Here is a 20,001-nt window from a genome sequence, read left to right as displayed (position 1 = left end):
CTTCAGCCGGACGACGTGCACCACCTCGGGTCGCGGCTGACGTCTTGCAGATGGGCGCGTTCCGTCGGGAAGGACTTCGTAGTTAAGATCGCCGAGGCGTCGGATGATCTTGTAGGGTCCGAAGTAGCGTTTCAGAAGTTTCTCGCTGAGACCGCGGCGCCGTATTGGTGTCCAAACCCATACCCGGTCTCCGGGTTGAAAGTGGACGTCCCGGCGACGAAGGTTATACCGGCGTGCGTCGACTCGCTGTTGGTCTTGAATCTTGACTCTTGCCAGTTGACGAGCTTCCTCCGCGCGCTGGGAGATCAGTTGAGCGTCGTCGTTGCCATCACCGGTTGGCACGTGAGGCAGCATGGCGTCGAGCGTCGTGGTAACCGTCCGGCCGTGTACCAGTTGGAACGGTTTCCCGTGGTTTCTTGCACCGCTGTGTTGTACGCAAACGTGACGTACGGCAGCACCTCGTCCCATGTCTTGTGCTCTACGTCGACGTACATGGAAATCATGTCGGCAATGGTTTTGTTGAGTCTCTCCGTCAGCCCGTTGGTCTGCGGGTGGTACGCCGTGGTGCGACGATGGCTGGTGTGGCTGAGACGAAGGACTTCTTGCGTCAGCTGGGCCATGAAGGATGACCCGCGATCTGTTATCAGTACTTCAGGTGCGCCGTGTCGAAGGAGAATGGACTCGACGAAAAATTTGGCGACTTCCACGGCTGTTCCCGACGGCAGGGCTTTCGTCTCGGCGTATCGTGTAAGATAATCGGTCGCGACGATAATCCACCGATTTCCTTGCGTCGATGTTGGGAACGGCCCAAGCAAATCCATTCCGACCTGCTGGAAAGGCCTATTCGGGGCAGGTATCGGCTGCAGGAGTCCTGCTGGCTTCGTCGGAGGCCTCTTACGTCGTTGGCACTCATGGCACGACCTTGTGTACAGATGGACTGTCTTCGGGAGTCTCGGCCAGTAGTACTTGTCACGAATCCGGGCGAGCGTCCGGCTGTAGCCAAGGTGTCCAGCCGTCGGGTCGTCGTGGCATGCTTGAAAAATTTCTTCTCGCAGGCTGGCCGGAACAACCAGCAGCCAAGCAGGGTTGCTCGTTCCGAAGTTCTTCTTGAAGAGCACGCCTCGCTGCAGAACGAAGCTTGACAAGTCTCGGGCCAAGACTCGCGGAACTGAACTTCCTTGGCCTTCGAGGTGTTCGATCACGGCGCGAAGTTCCGGGTCGTCTCGTTGAAGTGCTCCCATGTCGGCATCTGTCACTGCACCGAGAAAACGGGCGTCGTCGTCGTCGTCAGTGCTTTCGGGAGGAGATTCGACTGGGGCCCTAGACAAACAGTCGGCGTCGTTATGCTTGCGGCCAGACTTATGCACAATGGTCACGTCGAATTCTTGCAGTCGCAGACTCCAGCGAGCGAGGCGTCCTGACGGGTCCTTGAGGTTGGCGAGCCAACAGAGAGCGTGGTGGTCCGTGACAACGCGAAACGGTATCCCGTACAGGTACGGGCGGAACTTGGTTAACGCCCAGATGACAGCGAGACATTCCTTGTTGGTCGTCGACTAATTTTTCTCTGCCTTGGACAGTGCCCGGCTTGCGTAGGCGATCACCCTCTCTGCTCCGTCTTGTCTTTGGACGAGTACCGCGCCGAGTCCGGCGTTGCTGGCGTCCGTGTGAACTTCCGTTTCCGCTGATGGATCGAAGTGTCCGAGGATAGGGGGCGACTGGAGTCTTTCCCTCAGTTCGTTGAACGCTTGTTCTTGCTCCTCCCCCCACTGGAAGTTCACGTCGTCCTTGGTCAGATGCGTGAGCGGTGCAGAAATCTTGGCAAAATCGCGAACAAAACGCCTGTCGTAAGCGCACAGTCCAAGAAATCTTCTTACGGCTTTCTTGTCTGATGGCTTGGGAAATTCTGCAACAGCAGATGTCTTAGAAGGATCAGGGCTTACACCCTGAGCACTCACGACACGGCCCAGGAATGAGAGCTCGCCGTAAGCGAACCGACATTTTGACGGCTTTAGTGTCAGTCCAGCATTCTGGATAGCCTGTAGCACGGCTCGCAAACGTCTCAGGTGCTCGTCAAAGTCGCTTGCGAATACCACGACGTCGTCGAGATAGACGAGGCAGCTTTGCCATTTCAAGCCGGAAAGAACGGTGTCCATCACGCGCTGGAACGTCGCCGGTGCTGTGCACAGTCCGAACGGCATCACTTTAAATTCGTACAGTCCGTCCGGCGTGACGAAGGCAGTCTTCTCACGATCCCGTTCGTCGACCTCGATCTGCCAGTACCCAATCTTCAGGTCCATCGACGAAAAGTATCGGGCATGGCGCAGCCGATCCAGAGTGTCGTCGATGCGTGGCAGCGGGTAGACGTCCTTTTTCGTTGCGGCGTTTAGTCGGCGATAGTCCACGCAGAACCGAAGAGTCCCGTCTTTCTTTTTCACCAGGACTACCGGTGAAGCCCACGGGCTGCTTGAGGGCTGGACAATGTCGTCATCGAGCATTTCTTGGACCTGCTTCTGGATGACTTCTCTCTCTTTCACGGAAACACGGTACGGTGACCGATGAACAGGAAGCGCGTTGTCTTCAGTGACAATTCGATGTTTCGCAACGGTCGTTTGGCGCACCTTTGACGACGTAGAGAAGCACTCATTGAACTCGGCGAGAAGGTCACTGAGTTGTCTTCGTTGTGGGGTAGGCAGGGTTGGGTCGATGTCAAACTGCGAAGGCGGCGTTGTCTTAGGTGGCCACGAAGAGAGGTCTTCTGATATTCCGGCGATTGCGGCTGCGTCCGGGAGTTCCTCGGCGTGGCCTACGGTGGTGCCTCTCTTAAGGTGCTGGGCCTCCTGTCGGAAGTTCGTTACGAGTGCGACAGTGCGTCCGTCTTGGAGCTTCGTGACGCCTCTTGCGATGCCGATCCCTCTTCCTAGAAGCAACTGGAGGCTTCCTTCGAGCAAAACGTCGCCGCAGAAAGTTTTATCGACCCTGACGGGTACGAAAACACTTGACAGCGGCGGTAGGTTCACGTGGTTTGCGAGGACTCGTACCGCGGATGACGTCACTTTGGGGTCCTCCTGTGGTGGAGCAGGTTTTCGAAGCGTCAGCCGGTTTGCTCCGAGGTCGATGACGGCGTCATACTCGCAGAGAAAGTCCATTCCGAGGATAACGTCCCTCGAACAGTCTTGCAGAACGACGAACTTGACAGGGCACGTCTCACCGTGGATCTCGACGCGAGCAGTGCATCTCCCGACCGGTGTGATGAGGTGCCCTCCGGCGGTTCGTATCTGAAGTCCATCCCACGGCGTCGTGACTTTTCGAAGGCGGCGGAAGAGCCTCCCACTCAAAACTGAGTAGTCTGCTCCAGTGTCCACGAGCGCTGATGCGTCGTGGCCGTCGATGACGACGTTTAGGTTATTGGACACCGTTGCAGGGGCGTGGTTTCGATCTCTGCCCTGCTGGAAAAAAGAGCTAAAATCTCATTCATTTTTGCACCAAAACCAATGTGCATGAATGAGCAACCCGATGAAACTTGAATGTGAAATTACCCTAGAAACCCACAAGCTGAATATAGAAAATGAGACAAAATGGATATGTATTTCGGTGCGAAAATGAATGTGCCCGAATGAGCAAAATAGGCAGACTGCCATGAGCGGTTATGTGCTTTGTAAGGAGGATTCAATCGTTTTGAATGAGAATGCAGGATAGAAACGAATAAGCATCAATGAGCTGAAGAAGTGAAAATCCAGCAGCAGTAATGTGAAATTTTAAGGGATTTGTATGTTATGCTCATTGAATTTTTAATATTATTTCAATGGCAGAAAATATCGCGGGAAAGGTCTACTGTAGCTGCTTTTAATGCGGCAAGCACACTAAAAAACAGCTACAGCAAACCTACCTTGCGGCGAAGTGAGAGACACTCCAGTGTTGAAACACAAATTTTACTTTTCTGAAATAATACATGTGGAAACATAGGAAGCGTCGTCCTTGACAAGCATAGTTCCAGAGACACTTGGTCCGTTATTCTTGGTCAGTACCTAGCGCATGCCGCACGTCACGGCCCAGGTCACGTACGGCGCTGTTTATGTGTGTGGTCATTGCTGCCATCCGCTCAGCCAACACATCGCCACTGGCGCCATGTTCACGTAGCCAGTCCTCATAGCATGCTGGAAAAAAAATGCAACTATTAAACTCTGCATAATTTTGACAGAGAAATTTGTAATATTTAAAACAACCTAAGTGTGGGGTAATTTTAATCTTGCAGTATGCAGATATCTTTTTATCTTTTATATAAATAAAAAAAATGAGATACGTCTATCCTTTAGTTTATATTTGTGGGCATGACGGACATAGACGGCTGGATAACTGTCAGAATATGTCGACAAATTACAAATATATGGCAATGAACTTTTTATTTAGTGGTTTAATGAGGCATGTTGCAATCAGGCACGTAGCCAGGATTTTGTTTTGGGGGGGGGGGGGGCGCCCATGACAAATTGATGCATGAGGGGGAGGGGGGAGAGGAGGTCCCAACAAAATGTAAGATTTCGGGGGGGGGGGGGGGGTGGCGGGCCTCATGGGGGCCCCCCAAAATAGCCATTATTACAGGCTAACCCAATTTCGACAATTCGTAAAAATTTGTCGCTTTGAAACGTTCATTGTTAAAATTTTCTTTTTCGTTGCCTAACTCAAGAACTGCGCACCAAAAAGAATCTGGGAAGTTTTGCCGATAATGGTCCATAGAAAAGTGACAGTTGTTTTAGTCATCTCGTCACTATCTGTACAGCATATCCTCGGTAGTTGCTCCACAGTCAACCACCAATTGCAACATGCCCATTAAACCATTTTTTAACAGGTTTTGGTTAGTTAGTCAATACAGGTGATGGTTATCCACCCATGTAAAAATTATGGAAGAAAAAATGCCCTGCATATTTAAAAGATGCCTAGTTAAATGCATGCAACTTTTACCGAAAAAAATCTAGTGCACTACTGTGAAATATAATATACCAAACAGGTAAAAATAAATGTTCAAAAGGTTCGATACGCTGCACATTATTTCGTGTAGTATTTTTTTTAGTAACATCTCCAAAATCTCCATTTGTTGGTTATATTAATCTGTTGCTTCTTCTTCACCTTGTAGTCAGGTCATGAGAAATATGGCGGCCCTGTTGAATGTAATCAGTTAGTGATAAAACGGAGTAAACACGGAAAGTGCCGTAAACTACAAGCTACTCACCTTCTAGCACATTAAGTTTTGTTGGAGTCAGTGGTGGCTTCGCAGCACCTCCATCATTTATCAAACGGTTAGACACCTTGCCACTCGTAGATCGATTTTTCAAAATATTGCGTCCCCATATGGCAGTAGCCAGACTCCTCACAAACTTGGACTCTTTTTTTGTCGCTGACAGGCGACCCATTGGTCCAAACTAAGGGTAACACTGTCATTTACACAGACCTGCAAATGAAGCAGAGCAATGGATATAAATAAAAACAATAAAGGCTTCATTTGTAATCCTACGAAGCTGTTGGAAATGACAGCAAGTACACAAACTTCAAATTAACCGACAGTTCAAGCCAGCTTTATTTCATGACCACAATCTTAAAACATTGATCGGCCATTTTCTAATTGCAGATTTTAAGAGCAGATATAAATCTAGCTTGTGGCTTCTTTATAATTTTGTCCTTTCCAGTACTTTGTCAAAATATTAAAAAAACTAAAACGGCAACCACAGGCTATAAAAAATTTGCTGCATCAGCTTACCGTTCTTCCGTCAGTTCTGAGTTTAGCCTTCTTCACGATATCATGCTTGGTGTTTGCATTTATTGAGCATCCTTGACGGCGCAAAAAAAAGAAAAAAAAAAACTAAGTTAAACATTTTAAATCACCATGGTTGTCTTAGGCTTTTTTTTTTTTTTTTTTGTAAAATTCATGCTTCAGAAGGAAAGAGATACGCACCTGCTCCAGTGCTCTCGAGCTTTGATTTGATGCTGTTTACACCCTCAAGGATCACATCCAGAATGTCTGTGTTTTTGGCCTCTCTTGTCCGCATCTTTTCAACGTCTTCCTTAAGTTCCCTTGTAGTTTTTTTTTAGGGCAAGATACTTCTGATGGAGATCGTCGTACAACTTTTTGGGAACAACAGCACCATCATCCCCACTGTCTGTATCACTGTGGCTTTCGTACCTGGCATGCTTGGCACTCCGAGCCTTTGGGAAAAGTGGGTTCTTGCGCTTCTGAGACAACTTTTCTGAAATTATTTGCTTCATCTTTGCTGTTGCTTCTCTTGTACGATTCAATTTCTGCTGAGCCTGCACTATTACAAGCACCATGTAGGGAAAGCTCCAGCATCTTTTGATTTCATTGGCGGTCACATTTTCATGGACACTCTTGTCAAAATAATAATTGTAATTTACACCAACATTTCTTTGCTCTGCCAAAGAAAAATTTAGTATATAATTGCAATAAGGATTTCTTCAAATACAATTTATGTTTTCAATCACAGCAAATTATATAGAAAATTAGTAATTTTTGTGTAAAACTCAATTATGCAGTTTCTTAAATGAAATTTTAGAAAGAAAATCAGGTGACGGATTGTCTGGGTGCTATTCTCACTGCATTACTGCACTCGGCTTATCAAGCCTTTGAGAAACATCACTAGTATGTTGACTAATTAACGAAAATCTGTAAATTAACTGTTTGGGGCTATGTTGCAATTGTAGTTAAGCAAACCATTGTTAGGGTACTATCGAATTGAAACAATCTGCAAAAGGGCAACAAGCTTTTAGATATTCAGAGCTGAAATTACGCCTTTTGTGTCCTGGTTAAAAAACTGCATACTGGAAGGAGCGCGTTATGTTGCGCTCACATAGTCGTTTTGGTCTGGCTTGCGGGTTTTCAGTCAAGCCATGAAAGGCAAAATTTATATCTAAAAACTTGTAGCCTTTTATAAATTGTTCAAATTCGGCAAGGCTTTAATAATAGCTCCATTTAAAAGTGCAATTGCAACACTGTCTAATAAACGGTTCTAATGTCAACCAATCACAATAATTATAAGGACAACATTCACATACATACCTATTACCTTTTCGTTTTTCTTAATAGAGAAAAAGAACAAAAATTGTTATATATTGTTTTACACTAGACAAGATGTATCAGTCATACTTAACCTCATTTCTCTGAATATTACAGAAAATTTGTAATCTTCCAAGGTGTGCTTTAAAACTATATGGGGGAATAAATAATGAACTACAGTACCAAAAAACCGAACAGACTAAATGGAAAAACAATATAATTTTAATTTCAACCAGAAACCAGCTAAAATCAGTTTTTTTTGTGAAGTATCAATTTTCATACTTTAATCTGTATTTACCTGTTAAGGCTATTGTTTTATTCAGTTACCACTTGTAGTGACATTTAGTCTTTTATTTCATAGTGTAAATAATTTTTCGTGGCAACACAGCTCATTTGTACATATTATGTGAAGGCACCGGAGGGGTTCTATGATAGTTCTAAAAGGATAAGCAGCAACAAAATGCTTGCCATTTCGACCCGAAGAGCTGCTTGGTCGTCTTCCGAACTGCTGTGCTCAACAACCTGGTCAAGGACTTTAGGTAGAGGGATCCTCTTGCCCCTTTTGATCCTCTCCTCGATCGACGACTTTGAGTCTGCAAAGTGGTACACACAATAACATATAGGGCAAGTCTCCTCTGGTGTGCTGCTGTGAGGAACTGCATTGATATATATCACCTGCCAAAAGTAGTATTTGGGCTTTAAAACAGCCCGGCTCCCCTCCGTCTGGAGTCAACAAAGCATCATAGAGGTGACCCTTCTTGTAGTCATCCTCACTTCTCGGTTCAAAGTTTTTAATTGCAGATGTACTGATGATAGTCTTAGGTCGTGCTGTTCCAGTAAAATATTGCACATATGCGAAATTCATCTCTGTAAGAAAAGAATACAATCGAATTTAATGTGAAGTAATCGCATTATGTTCAAACAATTCCAACCGTCACATCCGCATGTGGTGGAGAAAATGTGGCTGATCAGCGAGGTAATTTATTACACAAACAAAGCACCAAGGCAAGACGAGACTACACCAATTCCCGATTAATATTTTTATATTAATTATACGCCTTAATCAACCGTGACAGCGTGCGGTCTAGAGAAGCTCGTTCTAACGAACGCAGTTTTAGCGAAAACAGTTTCTTCGAGCTGCCTCGAAAGTCGAAACTCGGTTTCGAGAAGATGGCAACCCCCGGCATGCTGCTTCCGATGTTTCTCTGATTCATCAGCCTAGCTTGCCGAGTACTCAGCGATGAACCCTTGTAGGTGCGTGCTCGAACTTGAGATTAACATTCCTTCGAGCGACAGCGAGCGCGCGTAGCAAGGTTTGCTTGCAAGTGTAGGTTCCCGCCGTGCACACATCGCATTTCTCTAAACCACACTTCGATAAAACGTACTCTTTTCGCTTTATATATAAATATGAAAGAAGAAGAAGAAGAAGACGAAAAAGAAGTGAGAGAAAAAAAAAAACGCGTGCAACGCAGTTTCGTTTCGCCGATCCAACCATGCGCCGGCGCAAACTGCTGCCTGAATCGCAGTTTCGTTTCGCCGATCCAACCATGCGCCGGCGCAAACTGCTGTTGAACTATATTTTACTGCAATAAAATCTTACCCTTTCTTCCTGTAGGAATAGATGTCCTGCGGTCTTTTCAGCAACTGAAAGCTCATACGCAGCAGGTGATGCAACCAAAACTAGCAGCTCAACTGGCTCAACCGGCCCAACTGAAACCGCGCGCCGACTCCGGCTGGCCATATGGCGAGACGGCCACCTAACACCCATGGCAAATACAGAAGAGAAGGATAACTCTAATAAAAAAAAATTAAGTTTCATTTTACAACTTAGAATTATATTTAGTTCAGGACGTTGTTATTAGCACTATAGACTGTAAAGATGGTTTTGTTTACAATGCGGTTTATGGCGCGATGGCGTGCGTTTCACGTTTTCGAAGTACCCAGGTCCCCGGGTAGCCATCCCGCCAATCCCGCTACTACAGCCACTGTACCGCTACTAATCCCGCTTCCCGCTCTTCCCGCGTCATTCTTCGCCATTATTGCTCGTCAAACAAGCGCTACGCCGATTCTGCCGAAACTTCTGCATATGAAACGGCATTATGGCCAGTAAGCAGCGGCCGAAGCAATACCGACGTTACCTGGCACCTTTATCCGAAGAGAGCGTGCCGCGGTCGACGCGTGCTCGGTGGCATCAGACCGAAAAGGTAGGCTTTTATAGTCGGTGAACCGTAAGATTTTATTGACGAAATCTTTTTGTTGTCAGATTCTTGCTGAAGGCGCCCCGCGACCTTTGGAGCAGAAGTCAGCTGCGCAGTCTCACAATCGTGGAGATGTGAGTTTGTTCATTTCAAGCGTTACTTCATGCATGGTCTTTCGTTGTTAAATACCGTGTGCGTTCGCTATCGTCTTTCTCTGTATCGAGCCACTGCTTCCAACCTCCGGCTCCTATGCTTTGCTGCAGTGCTTCTGGGCTGGGCTTTGTGAGCGAATATCTGACGAATAGGCGATGAAGCTCGCCCGACGGCGCTCGATGTGCGCGTGCGAACGCCCCGGGGCGAGCTTCGTCGCTTTTTGAACACAAATATGGCAAAACTTGCAACTTGCTTTTTGGACACAAATAGGGGAAAACTTGCACTTGTATGGGAAAACTTGCAACGAAAATCTGAAAGAAAATTCTATCATGTAAGACCCCACACGGCCCAAGACCTCAAAAGCCTTGACGATGTCAAGAACGACGACGACGACGTCTTGGAAATCGAAGACGTCTTGGGCGCCTTAGATTGAAATCTTTGGAATACGGACAAAAAATTTAAGAAAGCGCGAAATTGACGTGTGGTGCTACTCGATCGAACATATAATGTCCCTATAACCTAAACTCATACTGTGCGTGCCGTTCTTTCTCATGTTCAAGCTTTCTTAATTTTTGTCAAATACTGTAAAACGTTTTTATTGTGCGGCCTTTATATTTTTTAAATCCGGCTGGGACCATCATGGCTTGCACGTGACGTCAAAGCTGCTCTTCTTGCTGGTGGTGAAAGCGTGCCGTTAATGCACTGGAAGCTGCGCCGACTCGTTTCCGCCCGCTGGTAACGCTTGTTTTTTGGTTGTAGAATTAGTACTGTAAAGGCTATGCACCACCACCAGAGAGGATCAAATTATGTTGGTGCAGGCTATTCCAGGGGTCCAAATCCAGGCCTTTAAAGGTTGGATTATTTGTGTACGGTTAAACTAAGTTCTAAATCTTTTCTAATTAGTGAAATTGTGGCTCGCGAGCAGCAATAGTTTTACAGCATCTGTTTCATGGGGTCCATCTTGTGGGGAAGGAGGATGCCCTGCAAGAGCACGTTCTTCAGAGCATGAAACATAATTTTCACGTGCCTTCCCGCTCGACTGCTGGTTTAATCTACAGGGTGAAACAAGGAGACGGCAGGCTCTTTAAATCGACCGGAAAATTCGGTTTCTTAACCTATCGCGCTACGACTTTGTGCAGCGTTGCCCACAGATGGTGCATTTTTTTTTGTAAAATTTGCAAAGAGCGAACTTACCTGAGGAAGAAGTAAAGAAAGAAAAAGGCTTAGCTCCTATGGAAACGCAGCGAAGCCACCGGTCTTCAAACACGGCGCCGTTGCGCACGGGAGACAAGAGATGGCGCAAGCGGTCGCGACGCCAACTGCCTCCAACGAACGAGCAGACGACGCCGAGAGCCGGCGTATTTAGCAGACAAGGAACTGCAGTTCCTCGTTGTTACCGCGTCTGTTTTTGTTTCTGCGACTGTCGCCGCCTGCGGAACGAGTGTTGCTTTTGAGTCGAAAAGATTGTCTGCTGACGCTGGCACTCGGCGCCGCATGCTCGTTCGTTGACGGCGTTCGTTGCGCCATCTCTTGTGTCCCGTGCGAAACGGCGCCGTGTTGTTTGAAGACCGGTGGCGTCGCTGAGTTTCCGTCGGAGCTAAGCCTTTTTCTTTCTTTACTTTTTCCTCAGGTAAGTTCGCTCTTTGCAAATTTTACAAAAAAAAAATGCACCATCTGTGGGCAACGCTGCACAAAGTCGTAGCGCGATAGGTTAAGAAACCGAATTTTCCGGTCGATTTAAAGAGCCTGCCGTCTCCTTGTTTCACCCTGTAGATATGAGTATGTCTGCTCCTGAGCACTGAAATGGGTCTCATGTACGGTTGGTTGGTGTGGGGTAGAGTGCTGCAGAAGCTCTACCTCCTGTAGACGCTCGTTACCTCCGAAGCGCCAAAGCACAAGTGTGCTTCGGTTACGCATTCATGCTTGTGCTATCAAGGCTAGAAAGTTTTTGCTGCCGGGGGGGGGGGGGGGGGGGGGGGGGGCGGGGCGGGCGGGGGGCGGGCGGGGGGGGCGGGCGGGGGGGGGGAAGTGAAGGGGGTGGGTGGGTGGGTGGGTGGGTGGAGGTGGAGGTGGAGGTGGAGGTGGAGGTGGAGGTGGAGGTGGAGGAGGAAGAGGGGCGCAGCTTCCCGTGTGGCTTCAGCCTGTCAGCGACCATGGTGCCAAATGGCTTCCGAAGGACAGTTTGCTGCACCAGCACATGTGTTGCGCTCTGAAGGTCTTTTGCAAAATATAGTGCCTGATACTGCTCGCATTGGTGTTGATGATATGCCCAATGCTATTTGATGTGAGACAGTATATTGCCTTTTTTTTATTTGTTGCTGTAAACACTCTTTTATAGGGTCCGCCATGTTGTGGACAAGGGATTGAGGCTTGTTTGACCACTGGCCACCTAAGTGAGACAGACTGCAGTGGGCCAACTTCTCGACAGAGTGAGATTTCTTTGGCTGAAATGTCACCGGTGTTGCTCTCGGGTGAAATTCCGCAAACTGAAAGTATGTGTGAGGAGGCCGAGTCTCCGTGCAGCGCAGACAGCCTTTCGAGCTTCTCAGTTAGCTCTCCGGGGAGCTCAGAGTGCGAAGAGAAGGACATTCAGAGCGAAGGAGAGCAGCCTGGCTCTCCTACTGAACATGTTTCTGATGCACCATCAGCATTCAGCGTCAAGGGTTTTGACTTGACTACTCAAATTTGCAAATGTACAACAACGACCGTAGCGGAAGTGCTTGTTCTTCTGCTGTCATTTCTTGCAAAGCACCGGCCTACTGTGTCAGCCTTGGTTGACATCCTACAGCTCTTCAATGTCGTGTTCCAGAAGGACATCCTGCCTAGTACAAAGTACCTGTTCAACAAAGCATTTTCCAGTCCTTCCCTCATGATGCAGTATCACATGTACTGTGAGTATTGTCTAGGATATGTTGGCATCCGAGAGCAGCTACGTTTGCAACAGTCAACATGTCCACATTGCCACCAGAAATTTTCAGTGACAACTTCACCCTACTTTCTCATGTTACCCCTTGCACCACAACTAAAGTTCATGTTGGAAAATCAACCAGGGTTGGTCCAGGAACTTCAATACAGGAATGAAAAGAAACACAAAAATATATCCTGTCTTGAAGACATCTTTGATGGCACTCTGTATCAGGAACTTTCCAAACCTGGTGGCCTCTTGTCTTTCTGTAACAATTTTTCATTTTCTTTTAACACTGATGGAGCTCCAGTGTTCAAATCTTCCCGTGCCTCTGTGTGGCCTATTCATATCATGCTAAATGAACTACCACCAGTGTCCAGGGAAAAGAATTTGCTGCTGGCAGGCTTGTGGTATGGTAAGGGGGAACCAAACATGGATATGTTTCTGAAGTCGTTTGTCGATGATGCAAAGCATCTGGCTACAATAGGAGTTACATGGAAGCACGTTGATGGTACCCTTATTAATAGTAAATTCGTTGCAACCTGTTGCTGCGTAGACAGCGTTGCTCGTCCTGCGATGCAAAAGTTAATGCAGTTCAATGGCTATTATTCTTGTGGGTGGTGTTATCACCCTGGTGAGAACGTAGGTAATGTTGTCAAGTACCCTGTAGGCCCAGAATGCTACCCCGACAGGACTAATGAGACAATGGAAAAGGAAATGGAACAAGCATTTGTAACGAAGACAACCATTTTTGGTGTCAAGGGCCCGTCTGCATTGATAAACATGCCAAAGTTTGGGATAGTATCTGGGTTCGTACCAGACTACATGCATGCTGTCCTTCTTGGGGTGGTACGGCAACTAGCAGAGCTATGGTTCTCGTCTGTTGGTGAAAAGTTTTATATTGGAGAGCCCTCGACTGTAGCTAAAATTAACAAGAGATTAGAAAGGATGTTTCCCCCCAAAACTGTTTCTCGACTGCCAAGGCCCATTTCTGAGCGACGGTTCTGGAAGGCGTCGGAGTGGAAATGCTGGTTGTTGTACTATGCTTTTCCTTGCCTGGATGGCATTCTTCCAAGAAAATATCTTAAACATTTTGCTTTGCTTTCACAGAGTGTGTATGCTCTGCTCAAGGACTCTGTGACGCATACAGATGTGAATAATGCCGACCTTATGTTGACCGAGTTTGTTTGTGGGATGCAAGAGTTGTACACGAAAACGTCAATGACATATAACGTCCATCTTCTCACTCATCTGCCGAAAAGCGTAAAAGAGTGGGGCCCGTTATGGGCCCATTCTGCTTTTGCATATGAATCTGCAAACGGCTTTCTTTTAAAATTAGCAAAAGGGACACGAAAAGTACCTCTGCAAGTAGCCAAGAGCTATCTTTTGTACCGCTCTGTGTACTACTTCGTTAAATGCTACATCAGGCAACAAACAGTGCAAGAGTTTTGTGAGGGCTTGCTTGGGTCAAAGCGCTTAGTGCATACAAATGAGGTGGAGAAATGCCACCTTATTGGCAAAGGCTTAAAACATGGAAGTAGCCACAATTTTTTTGGTAGCTCTGTTGTTTTACCTGGCAGTGTCTGTACTGTGTATAAAAGGGTGATTGCAGGAGGTGAGTTGTTGCACTCTAAAGAATATGGTAAATGCAAGCGTCGCAATAATTCCTTTGTACAATTGAAAAACGGGTTGTGTGGAGAAATATTGAAAATCTGTGTATACAAGGAAAATGGTGTTCACCGTTGTGTGCTACTTCTTGAAGAGTATGTCTCGTCAAGAACGCTTCATGTGACCCATGTAAATGAGTATTATTCTAAGCAGAATGTGAGGATTGTCTCAGCAGACAATGTCTTGTCAAAATTTGTTGTCATGCGGTCAGGCAACAGGTTATTTGCCAGCCTTTTGCCCAACTATTATGAAAAGGAGTAACCATCATGTCATGTTAGTAGGTATGTTTGATTTGCCTACACCACCTGCACTGGTACTCTCAGTGTATGTACATCACTGTATCCTACTTGTTGGTGCAGACTATCTTGAGGACTCTTTAGGGGCTTGTTGTGTTTGGTCTCCAGGATCGAAATATTGTAACAAAAGGACGAGGACAGAACCACTTGTGGTGTCTGTCCTTGTTCCATTATGTGAAATGCCTTTAATCCTGGACAATGCATACCGTAATTACATTGCCCTGCACTGTACACTTTCTGCACCATGCAGGTGGGTGCAGCTAAATCAAGCATACCTACTGACATTAGCAGGGTGTCTACCAACCTAAAAAAGCTATAATTGCAAAGGAACTTTTGAGCTTCTGAAAAAGTCAGGGAAATCATGAAAAACTTAGCTAAATCTGAGAAAATGATCACTGACTTAACAGAGCCATCTATGTAGCATTTTGTTTAGAGGGAAACAGCCATATGGTTTTGGCGTCAGCCTTTCTTGGCATGTGCGTCCCTCCTGCCGCACGGAACTACAAGTGTAGCTAGTTCTGAAGTTTCACATGTAAAAGAAAACCTAGAAAAGTCTGCGAATTTGACATGTAATAGTTTGGTAGACACCATGATTAAGCAATAATGTAGGGATAATTGCTCTTTGGGAGAAGTCTGTTTTCATAAAGATGAAGGTGACTAGGGCTGTATTAAACAAGAACACGTACAATGGGTTACTGTATGCAAAATGCTTTACTTTTGTACTGTGAAAGGTTGCAGCTTCCAGTTAAAATAAAGCATTGTATTTGAAAGAGCAGTTGTGATATTCTTGTGTACCAGTACCTACTACTGCTTTACAGGCTGCTGCAAGTTTGTTCCCTGCATGAAAATCTGAATGTTCATACGATTGGGACTTCAGTTCTACTCGGGGCACTATAAAAAAAAAAAATCTTGTGCCATACGAAAGCCAATTATACCAATTATTTTCAGGTTGGCATAATAGTGAGCATAGATAGTTGTGCGACTGGGGGAGGGAACCCTCTGGTGCGGCCTTGGCATGGTAATTGAGCTTGTATTTAGTATATAACAAGTCGGTGATAATACGTCAAGGTATGGACACTAATGAGCAAACTATTAGTCCTAATAAGTGCTTGCCGACTCTAGAGATTGACTTCACTTGTCAACGCCTTCACGCTGCAGCTTCCCTGTAGTGTTTAGAGTGGCAGTAATAAGCGAACGAGGCATCACGCAGATTGGTGCTAATGGTCTTCATAGACTCTGCCAGCTATCGTCTACAAACTTGGCTTTGGAAGTTGGTTGCCCCGGATTGCAGCTTCCCTGTAGGGTTTCTACAAGCACCAATGAGAAAATGGTGAGATTGCTTGAGATCTCCCTAAAGTTGGCTTCACCTGCTTTATGAAGTAACCCTTCCCCCGGATTTTGTCTTTCCTGCAATGTATCCCATGGCCCGAATGAGAAAATGTCTTTTTAACCACATTGGTGCTATCGGCGCCAATGTGCTCATAGGAGCACATTGGTGCTCATAGAAACTTGCCCGAGTTCTTTCCCCAAGGTTGGCTTCACCTCAATCAGAAAACTGCCCCTTTTCTAAGATTGTGGCTTCCCTGCAGTCTTCCTATGTGCACCAATGAGAAAACTCTTGGTTTTGCACATTCGTGTTACACTGCACATTGGCACACATTAATTCTGACTACTTCCTCAATGTGAATGTGCGCCTCATTTCCAGCAGGGTGGTAGCGTTCGAGTGGGGCCCGGGCCCTCCGACGTTCGTGGAGGATCTTGGCGTCGGTCGTCTTCGGCAACTCCACCTCCAGGGGTTGCCGCGCCTAGTTTCCCCGGCGAGGAGCGAGGGGGGACAGGCTTTCACGTCGGGGCCGGTGCATCGGCGAAGCTGGACGTCGTGGCGACGGTGACCGGAACTCTCGGCGGGACGTAGGCTCGGGGGACTGAGGTCGTCGCAGGTACTCGTCGATCTCCCGAGGGCGTTCACCATAACGGGGTCGCGGGTCGTTCGGGTGGAACCCGCGAAGCCCGAGTCGTCGGTATGGGCATCGGCGGTAGGTGTGGTCCGCTTCCCCGCAATGGAAGCACAGAGGGCGTCGGTCGGGCGTTCGCCACACGTCGGTCTTGCGGGGTGCGCGAAGCTCCGGGCAGGCGTACTGGACCTGGTCGTCGTGGTGTCGGTCGTGCTGCGGCGCAGGAGACTGACGTCGGGGCGGCGCGACATAGGTGCGACGAGGAGGAGGCGGTGGCCGTCGAGTCACTGCGGCGTAAGTCAACGTGGGCTTCTCGGGGACTGCCACGACGACAGGAGCCTCTTTCTGGAAGGTTCTCTGGACTTCCTCCCGCACAACCTCGGTGATGGAGAGTGAGGCCGGGCGTACTGCAGCGGGCAGGAGCTTCTTGAGTTCCTCCTGGACGACTTCACGGATAATTTGACGGATGCCGGGGAGGGTGGTGCCAAGGTCGGATCCGGATGTCGCCAGTGTGGTTACGCCGGGGTGTCGCTGGTAGTGTCTGGCGCGTGCTTTTAGTGCCCGTTCCATATTCGTCGCCTCCGTGACGAACCCGTCGACGGTTGTCGGGGGATTGCGAATGAGGCCGCCGAATATCTCACTTTTCACACCCCTCATCAAGTGGTGCAGCTTCTTCTCCTCGGTAGCCTGAGGATCGGCGCGGGCGCTCAGGCGGAGAACATCCTCAACGAAGCTGGTGACGCTCTCATGTAGGCCTTGGGTCCTTGTTCGCAGGAGATCTTCGGCCCTCTCACGTCGGTGTTGGCAGGCAAACGTCTTCTTCAATTCTTGCTTGCACACCTCCCACGACGTCAAGGAAGCCTCGTGGTTTTCCAACCAGTGCCTCGCAGTTCCTTCCATCGAAAAGTAAAGGTTCTGCAAGCAGTGCTCGGCTGACCACCCGTTATGGCGAGCCACCCGTTCATAGTGTTGCAGCCAGTCCTCGATGTCCTCGTGTGCGTCTCCGTGGAACGGCGTCGGAGTTTTGGGTGCGACGGGCAGGTATACGACGGCAGGAGCGGCCGGGGCCTGCGCCTGGTCGGCCATCGTCGTCTTCTTCGGCTCGGGCTTGTCCAGTAGCAAACCGTATTCAGGATCCTCTCCCTTGACGCGCCGGCTGGTCCAAGTTTCGGGTTCCGCGGGGAGTGGTCTTCTCACTGGGCTTGGTACCGGACTTGCACTGCGGGCTCTTGGAGGGGAGCGCTGCACGGGCATGCGGTTACCCCGCACCTCCACCAAAATGTCACGGGTGGTGACCAAAAAAAAACAGGAAATAAACAAGAAGAAATAAACGTTTAATGTGGCGAACTTGTGCCAAAACAAAAAGAAAATAGAAAATAATAACAAAGCGTCGCGAGCGTCGAGGTCGGCGAGACAGCAGAGTCGAGCGCTGGGGCGAAACTGACTCGACAAGGTCGCGGGCGGCCTCTTATCTAGAGTGAGTCACTATCTTGAAGATTCGGCGGAGAAGGTTCGAGCGTAGCGCGCTCGGGGCGAGAATGAACAAGCACTTTCTAGAACAACAAAAGCAAGGACAAAGATAGTTTTGTCCGCAGCAAGAATAAACAAGAACTTTCTACAAGTCTGTGACCCTGCGCGCGGCAATATAATTTCGAAAGTAGTTAGTAATTTGAGTAGAAGTTACCTGAAAAAAGTAGTTAAATTAAACTACTAATTACCCAAATCAAGTTGTAATTGAAAGTTACCAATTTACTCGAAAAAGTAGTTAAACTACAGTAGTTTGAGTAGAGTAGTTGAACTACGTCCAAGTCTGAGCCCCGATGACACTTTAGGCCTAGCGATGAATGCGGGAGACCGCACGCACGCCGACTGCTGCCGAGTACGGCACCGAACGAGTTCACTCGTTTTCCGGTCGCTAGCTTTTGGGTATACAAGCGACGAGTACGGCGCGGCATAGCGCACGCGCGGCGGCGGCCGCCGAGTACGCCACCGAACGAGTTGACGGGTTTTCCAGTCGCTAGCTCTTGGGTATACGCACTAACTCTTGCTACATATGCTCGATAACTACCACATATACAGAATTAAAACAAAATCAGTTTACCTTCTATCTTTAGACGACTATAAATAGCAGAGGCAGGTGCCGCTTGGACCAACGTTTGGACTGCGTACTCGCTGAACGAGAACGATCTTGGCGTCACGTCCACATAGCGGCAGATTTCCAGTGTTGCCGGAACCTCGAGCGGCTAGTTTCGGTTTTGTCGGCCGCGCCCCAAACAAAACTTTGAGACGTCGATATCTTTAAAACTACGCACAATAACGAGAAAAAAATTACACCTTGCAACTCAGGGGCGCTAACTGCGCTAAAAACAGCCATAATCCCAAAATCGAAAGTATGGACCGGAGTTGCCCTTGAACGTTATATGCTTGAATGATCTTCCGACTCTCTCTCACCCTCTAGAAAGACCCTCCTCTTCCCCTTCAAAGTTCCCCTTTCCATAACCACTGATTGTCCGAGCATCCGTCCGGTTTTGGATTGCCACTTTCGTCCGCCATTTCTGCCCTACCGTGCCGCGACCTCGCATTCTCCGGCCGCGTGCTGGCCGCCAGCCGAAGCTTTTTCCACCAGTAGCACGTGTGTGGCGTGTTTTGCTTTTAGAAACGTCATTGAACTTCCGCTATGACGCGGTGTCCCTGATTCACTTGCACGTTTGCGAAACCCTCATTCATCTTTTTTCATCTTGTTGTCCCTTCGGCGTGAAAAGGCAGAAACAAAAATGCACAAGCAATGATGATATTTGCTGTCGACCGTTTTGAAAACAAGAGTGTCGGCGACACCAAAAGTATATATGCGCTTTGCTTCGTTCGCAGCATAAGGTCACGGCTTTGCATTCCATAAAAGGTGAAGGTGGCCACACTGCCCCAAAAAAGGATATTCTGTCCAACTCAAAGCAGGATCTAAAAACCGTGAGATAAAGCTCGGACAAAAGTAGTCGAAGAGCTGCACGATAAAAGCCTAGAATTAGTAGCCTGTTTTAAATTTGATGAAACGGAACAATGGGATGCTGGTCTAATAAAAGGGACGGATAAAACGGAGTGTAATATGTATAAAAGTGCAAAAGAAGAAGTGCTGGTCCTGCTTAAGGCCAGGACGGAGCCACAGATTGTGAAGAACTGTCATGGGTTCTCCACAAAGTTCACACTGTGGGGCACCCTCCCCGCACAGCAGGTGCCTGTGGGCCAAGTGAGTATGCCCAATTCTAAGACGACATACGAGAACCCACTGGACACGATTTTGGTTGTACGAGCTCACCCAAAACCCAAAGACTGGTTTTATAAGGTGGAGTTTATTCGTACGCTCGAGTCTCCGTTCAGTCTGCCAAGTGTTTAGAAGTACCAATTTCTAACCAGGGGTTTGATATCTTGAAAGCAGATGCCAGATGAAGTTTCTTAGAGGTTCACCGAGGAAGAAGCCAGCATGTCCGCCCCTTCATTGCCCACGATTCCTACATGGCTTGCATGGAGGATAGAAGGGTAGGAGAGGGCATGACGTCAGCCACGTAGCCTCCACAAGCCATGCTCCGTTGACGCCTCGCCTCTTTCTCATTTTTCTCCTTACCCTCCTCACTTTTCAGGCCAACATGACCACATCACGTGACCGTAGCTAGCCTTCGATCTGATAAAACCTATCAGACGGAGCGCACGCTAGCCTGCAAGGAATCCTTTTACAATCAACCATCCATCTGAAACGTGACATGTCACGCGCACC

The 20,001-nt window shown here is 47.9% G+C and overlaps 2 long non-coding RNA genes across 3 annotated transcripts; both read right to left on the bottom strand.

Annotated features, from left to right (window-relative positions):
- Nucleotides 1-3,915: 3,915 nt before the first annotated feature.
- LOC121836184 lies at nt 3,916-5,993 on the bottom strand. Its single transcript, XR_006077817.1, has 4 exons — nt 5,945-5,993; nt 5,750-5,820; nt 5,225-5,443; nt 3,916-4,154 (listed from the first exon to the last, which is right to left on the bottom strand). It is a non-coding gene; the product is annotated as an uncharacterized LOC121836184 (long non-coding RNA).
- A 1,535-nt stretch (nt 5,994-7,528) lies between these two features.
- On the bottom strand, nt 7,529-10,527 carry LOC121836185. 2 transcript variants are annotated; one of them, XR_006077819.1, is made up of 3 exons: nt 8,661-10,527; nt 7,736-7,927; nt 7,529-7,653 (listed from the first exon to the last, which is right to left on the bottom strand). It is a non-coding gene; the product is annotated as an uncharacterized LOC121836185 (long non-coding RNA). The 2 variants fall into 2 exon arrangements; XR_006077818.1 differs by lacking the exon at nt 8,661-10,527 and having other exon boundaries at nt 7,736-8,511.
- Nucleotides 10,528-20,001: the final 9,474 nt, after the last annotated feature.

The sequence above is a fragment of the Ixodes scapularis genome, unplaced genomic scaffold (assembly GCF_016920785.2).
Source record: "Ixodes scapularis isolate PalLabHiFi unplaced genomic scaffold, ASM1692078v2 PGA_scaffold1__304_contigs__length_218370807, whole genome shotgun sequence".
NCBI classification, from domain to species: Eukaryota; Metazoa; Arthropoda; class Arachnida; order Ixodida; family Ixodidae; genus Ixodes; species Ixodes scapularis.
The sequence above is the reverse complement of the archived record's forward strand: the minus strand, read 5'-3'. Positions and strand labels throughout refer to the sequence as shown.